We start from the raw sequence: 6,642 nt of genomic DNA, 5'->3' as shown, positions 1-6,642 counted from the left end.
CTTTATCGGAAATAAATGGAATTGGGGCATGCAGCAGGTGCTCTCCAACTTCGCAAATCATATTTAGTATCTAAATACAAGTTAGTAAATTAGAAAAATTAACTTAATCACTAATTAGTGAATTGCAAAATAAAAAAAAAATCCTGCGGTGCGCCGGATGGCTGGCAGCTGTATACAAGTGGTTTCTCCGACCTGTCTCGAATGTTTGAATTTTTAACTCTTGGCTAAAGTTAGCTTGGGCCCCCGCCATATGTACAGCCTTTGTCAAAATTGTAGAGCCCAAGGGGTTTGCCTCTGCGCTATGTAGTGGCGCTTATTTAGCTTTAGTGCAGGTCCTTCCCATTGGAGAGCGTAGGGCAAAAAAAAAATTACAAGGGTTTAACGCTGCTGAACCAAATATTGAGCGAAAGCATTAGCTGCGGGTGACCGAGCGTTCTTCTTCTCTTTTTCTTCTTCCTCAGCCCACATATAAAGCCCCGCTTTAACCAAGCCGTATGAGCGTGCCTTAGTGGCCTATAGGGGTAACGTGAATGCCAGCCAGGGTCCTAGCAGGTTCATTCTGACATAACCGTCCCATGTGAAACGAGAGGCCCAACTTGGCAGCTCCTGCCAGCCCACACCCTAGTGTCACGTGGGGTGTGACGCCACAGCGTCACGTGGGTAAGACGTGGCTACTGGCCGCGCTACGCTGAAGGCTGGAAACCTTGAGTAGTATTGCTTTCGCAATAAACTCTTCTTACTATCAAGAGATTTGGAAAACTGGAAATATATTACAAGCCGCACGAAGGGGCTCAGCAGCAGACCTTCTGAGCTCTACACTTTTGACAAAGGCTGTACCTTGTATGTAGGTGCGCACACACACACACACACACACACACACACACACACATACACACACACACACACACACACACACACACACACACACACACACACACACACACACACACACACACACACACACACACACACACACACACACACACGTATATATATATATATATATATATATATATATATATATATATATATATATATATATATATATATTATGGAGTGTTTTTCTCTAGTTTTTCTAGAAGGTCCAAAATTTTCAGATTTTCAGATATAGGGAACTATCTTTGGATTTATCTTAGCGCTGGGCTCTATTGCCGGCTGCGGCGGAAGCCAGACAAAGAGGCAAACTGCTTCAATCAGTTCGCTAAGTACCTAAATACTCTTAACCATCTTTTTCAAATTTTCATTTTTGGGTGATATTTGCGGAATTGGAGCTCGTCCTCCTGACATAGCCGTGAAAAAAAATGATTTTCTTTAAAAAAATTATAGCGCTGGTTATAAGGTCCTCAAATGTCACACTGATAGTTTCGCACACTAGCACAGCGCCTGTGACGTGTTACGTTTCTCCACCGACAAGTGAGACAGCTGACGCAACCCCCGCATAGCAACAGGCAGAACCGCGAGCGGATCGGCCATTTCGACGCCGTTCATCGGCCGCGCAACGCTTCCTCCCGCGGGCAAGACTCGACGTGTTCCTGCCACGCGCCAAATGTGTGTGCGTGCGTGTGTGTGCAAACGCCGGCCAAGCCTGGAGCTCGAGGGAGAGTGCGTCGCCCTCTCCTGTATGCAGGAGGTGGAGGAGATGCGTTCGGACTGCTTGCGATTGAGTCATCCCATCTTGCCCAGACACGTTGGGCGCTCCATTTCCTGTGAGGGTTTACCCTTTCCCTGTGAACGGGAAAACCTATAAAAAGCTGCGGCAGACTCCGCTGCGACCAGGGTTGCCAGATTTGGCTACTTTACGCCAAATTGGCTACTTTCTGAGCCGCCTGGCGACAAAAATTTTAGGTTGGCTACTTGGCTACTTTCTGGCTACTTTGAAAAATTTTCGCCTATTCCAACGAGCCCGTTTGCGCGCTGTTCAGGATGCTCGTTTTTATAGATACAATACAACTTACTCTGCATGGTAACGACTGTCCCCACTGTGTTTCAAAGGGGACGCTCTTAACATCCATCCGCTAAAACCCCTTGATAATTTGAAAGTAGCGACACTACATTGACCTTGGCGACACTCTCCTCCGCGCCGCGCTTTCCTCTTCAATTCTCCTCGCGCGGCTAAGGGGCGCGGCGGCTACGAGCTCTGCGCACGACACGCTTTTTCTCCCTGGCGCCCGCCGTCCGGCCGCAGCAGTCAGTGAAGCGCGCGTTTTTAGTCCAGGTCTGCGCTCCAGGGTCTAGTACTGCCTCTGTCTGGCTGTGTTTGGGTTTTTTATCTTTTTTTTTTTTTTTTTTTGAGCGTGAACTCCGTCACCGCGGTAAAACTTCGCAAAACGAGAAAACGACCCAGGCTGGTGCTTTGAACTTTAAGATCAGAGAAAGTCAAAGCGGCCGCCCAGTCTACTTCGCTACTTTCAAGAAATCTTGGCTAAGCATAGTATATGTCACGTGATAAACCTTGAGTTTGGATCATTGGTTAATTATACACTTATTTTGACCAACTACGGACGAAATTAAATGATATTTAGTAAATCGCACTTGAAACCCAAATTTGCGCTGCAGCATCGAGTCATATACCGCTGGAAAGCTTAGGCCAAGTGTAATGGCACTGTGCTAGTGATCCTCATTAATCTGCGTTAATTATTTATTTTGTATAAAACCAAACTTTGAGCTAGACGATCAAGTCATATACCGTTGAAAAGCTTAGGATGTCTCCAAATGCTCTGAATTAGTTAGCAATCCATATTAGTTAGCGTTAGTGAGCTATATGCATCGTCATATACCTTTCGAAAGCTTAGGTTGAGTTCAAATGAGTTGTGGTAGTTATCGAACCAAATTAATTAGTGCTAATTATTTAACTGCACTTAAAGCCAAACTTTGCATTATAGATGGCAAACTAAGGGCAAATGTAAAAGCTTTATGCTAGCTAGCCAAACTTAGATAAAAATCACAACAGAGCTAACACACTAACTAGGCTTTCCACGAACTGCTTCGAAATGTTTTTCTTTGCCCGTGCATATTTGCTTGCAGTACGTCTTATTTAGCGTGCACCCGCTGACAATAAATTAGTCATGAGTGCATCTTCCGTTCATAGGTTTGTCTCATCAGTGTGAAAGTGGCTTTTGCACTTATACTTTGTTCACTGAATAAAACAGTTGCGCACTTTCAATGCGATCAAGGAGCGCGGACAACCATTCATCGACCGCAATTCGTCGAACATTATTAGGCACTGGTGAAGGAACTTACGAATATACTCGGTATACCTATGAAAGAATGATTTCTATATCTCTAGGCAAGGTAAATGCCTCTCGATAATGTAATATTATACTTGAGAAACCGAAGGTTCCCGTCCAACGCCTAGTCATGATCAAAAAGAAGTGTGTGTGATCGTGTGAATACCCCCTGCACATTGGCCATATCCTTGATAAACCCAAACGATGATTGAGAAGGTCAACTCAACTATTTACGGCAGGCCTGAACCTCGCACCTGAGTGGTTGCAGTTTCCTTTCGTCTTGTTCTCCTTTTGTAGCCATTGTTTGAGACATCCAACTCTACTAACATTTTATACTTACATTTTCGTGGACATAATTTTATGCATTTTATATTGTTTCTAATCATCACAGAGAAGTTTCTGATAACATGTGTGTTTATCTGGTCAGTTTAGTTTTATGTCTGTTTATATAATATCGCAGTCTTACGCAGCCATTTTTTTTTTTCAGAAATCTTTTCTACGTGATTTAGTTTCTATAAGACGCAAGTGGCATTTGTTTCTTCACGAGCGTTGGAATAAAATGACTATTAAACCAATGTTTTTGGTTGTCTTTTTGCAGTGAGCGCTCTATTTACTGCCCCATGCATGGCCTCATGGCTCCTTTTTGGCTACTTTTTATTGCTCTTCCTCTGGTTGGCTACTTTCTGGCTACTTTTCCCATTTTTGTGGCGACTTTTCGTTTTTTGGACCTGGCAACCCTGGCTGCGACAGAGACTACTTTGACGCGCCGTTGGCACGACGCTAGACACCAGCTGTGTGAGAGTGTCTGTAATCTCTCCGGGTCAGCTTCACTGCCCGTTTCTTCATGATGTTGCAGTAAAGGTTGTTTCGTTAGAAGACGCCTCGTCTTTGCTGGCACCTTTGATGCCGTCCGCCGTCCACGGAGCCGCCAGGCCAACGCTACCGAGGGGCCGCGCGCCGCACGTAATAACTGGTGGCAGCGGTACGCTACCCACAGGCACTCGCGACCCAAACCTAACAGACGTAGATCGCTCCACCCAGAGGTTTCCTCACTCTTCTGGTATCACCTGATAGCCAGACGGTCATTGTGCTTGCGTTCCGGCCTCAAAGCGCGCACTGGCCGACCGATCTAGTTAATTAGCGAACTAATTTAAGCCCTCGGCGTCTGACTTGTTGCCCGGTATAGCCTCCAATATAGCCTCAGGGCTAAAATTAATCTAAATTCCCTTGGGGTACGAATTTTTGTGAACCACACCCTTGGCGTCAAAAAAACAAAAATGTTTTCACTTTTGACTTGCTCATTCTTGCCTTCCTGGGGCGAGAGGAATCCGAGGTGTGCCATTCCGAACTTTGGCACTTCTTCTCAACTCAACTCAAGCAGCCATGTTTCGTCGCCGGTAATGACACGTACTGTCCAAAAAATAAGTTTCAATTCGCTCGCGATCATCACCGGATATTCTTGTGGTCGTCACTCAACAATTTGGGGCAATTTGGCGCAACATGTTCAAATTTTTGCTTTCCTGTACGGTGGTTTTTGGAATACTGATTCTCTGCTATCGTCTGCACACTCATTCGACAGTTGGTACTCAAAAGGTCACGAACACGAGACACATTTTTGTCACTTTTGCCGCCTTGAAACTTGAGAATATGACAATGCAGAATTCCCGTAGGTTTGCTGAAACATTTGGTAGTTGTCGTAGAGACTCTTATAAAGTTTGGCACAGAACGTGATTTGTTCGCGTGCGGATACCATCGCACGTTGTGACACAGCACTATATCAGCACGTGACCGTCTCAGTTTTCCCGCGAGGCGAGGGTTTTACCTCGGAGACAGTATGCCGCCCGATGACTTGCCCTTATATATATATATATATATATATATATATATATATATATATATATATATATATATATATATATATATATATATATATAGCGCCGCTGATGGTAAACGCCAACGTGCATTCGAGGAGCCCCCCAGAAAAAAAAAACACGAATTCAATAAAGGTACTCGAGAACCGAGAAAACGTTTTTGAGCACGGCTAGCTGTCTGTTGCGTGCCATCCGAGCACCTGTAAGAAAATATCAGTAGCAGTCCCATTTATTTTAGTTATTTAACCGCGATAGCGTGCGATGAATCCCAGCAGCGGCGGCCGCTTTTCGATGGAGGCGAAAAGCAAGGCGCCCGTGCGATGTCAGCGCACGCTAAAGAACCCCAGGCGGTCGAAATTTCCGGTGACCTCCACTACGACGTCTCTTATGGCCTTAAGGTCTATTCACACTTGCGACTCGCTAAGGACGCGCGACCGGCAGTCGCATGCGACCAGAGAGCAACCGATGTTCACACTTGCGAATGCGATTTGCGGGTTGCTTTCCACATCGTATCTTCCTTGACTGTTCACCACATAGAGCAAAGCTAACTTACGTTCACGTCAGCTGAGCCGCTGATTGGGTTAGCGGTTTGCGACCAGCAGTCGCGCGACTGGAAATCGAGCCCGAACGGCCCGCGGTAGTCGCTTTTCGACCGATGCGACCATTTGCGACTGTCGCTTTTCGACCAAAACGGTCGCACGACCGCTGCGAGTCGCAAGTGTGAACGGGCCTTTAAAAGCTTTGGAACGTTAAACCCCATAAACCACGTAGGCCGGGCCGTAGAAATAATAGTTTTTATACTTTGCTTATCTACAGTGCCCCATAGCTGAGTCATGGCCACTGGCGCACCGCTCTCAAAATCGCTCTCAAGTTTGAGAGCGTGACGTCAAAATGACGAGGCTCAGACATGTGAAGTGTGACGACATCACGGCTTTAGCCAATTACAAGCAGGCTAGGGTGCTTAATAGCAAAGCCCCACCCCGGAAACTTTTATTTGCACGATAAAGGGGCCGTGTGCAAAAATTTTTCGTGAAAACGCAGCGAATAAAAGTATAAATGTTCTATTTACCTAAGAAACATTGCTCGAAGCTATAATACGACAACTAAAAATAGAAGCATTTTCAGTATTACAATTAAATGTGCGCCTAGGTAACGATTTTCGCCGCGAGGGTCAGCTGACGACAGCGAGGCGTGAACATGGCGGCCTGCAAAGAAACAGCTGATTTTCCCGTCTAGTTGCTGCTTTTTACGCGTAGTTTAAAATCGAGGTCCTCTGCGGATGTTGTTAGTTGCCGGAAACATCTGACTGAAAGCAGTAAAGGCTACGAACCTGCAGTGAACAGCTTGGTGAAAGTGTTTGTCACGAAAATAGCTTGCTGAAGAGTGTTTTTCAGTGCTTACCAGCGATGACAAGAGCGACGAGCGGTAGCCATGTGATCTAGTGTTGTTTCTTTGGAAAATACAAGAGGAAAATGAAGGCTACACTATTACTTCTACCGATAGATGGAAGCTGACAGTATCAGTATAGTAGGTGTCAGCCGCTA

Source organism: Amblyomma maculatum, chromosome 1, assembly GCF_055883805.1.
Source record: "Amblyomma maculatum isolate TAMU_Amacu chromosome 1, ASM5588380v1, whole genome shotgun sequence".
NCBI lineage: Eukaryota > Metazoa > Arthropoda > Arachnida > Ixodida > Ixodidae > Amblyomma > Amblyomma maculatum.
This window is presented reverse-complemented; position numbering follows the sequence as displayed.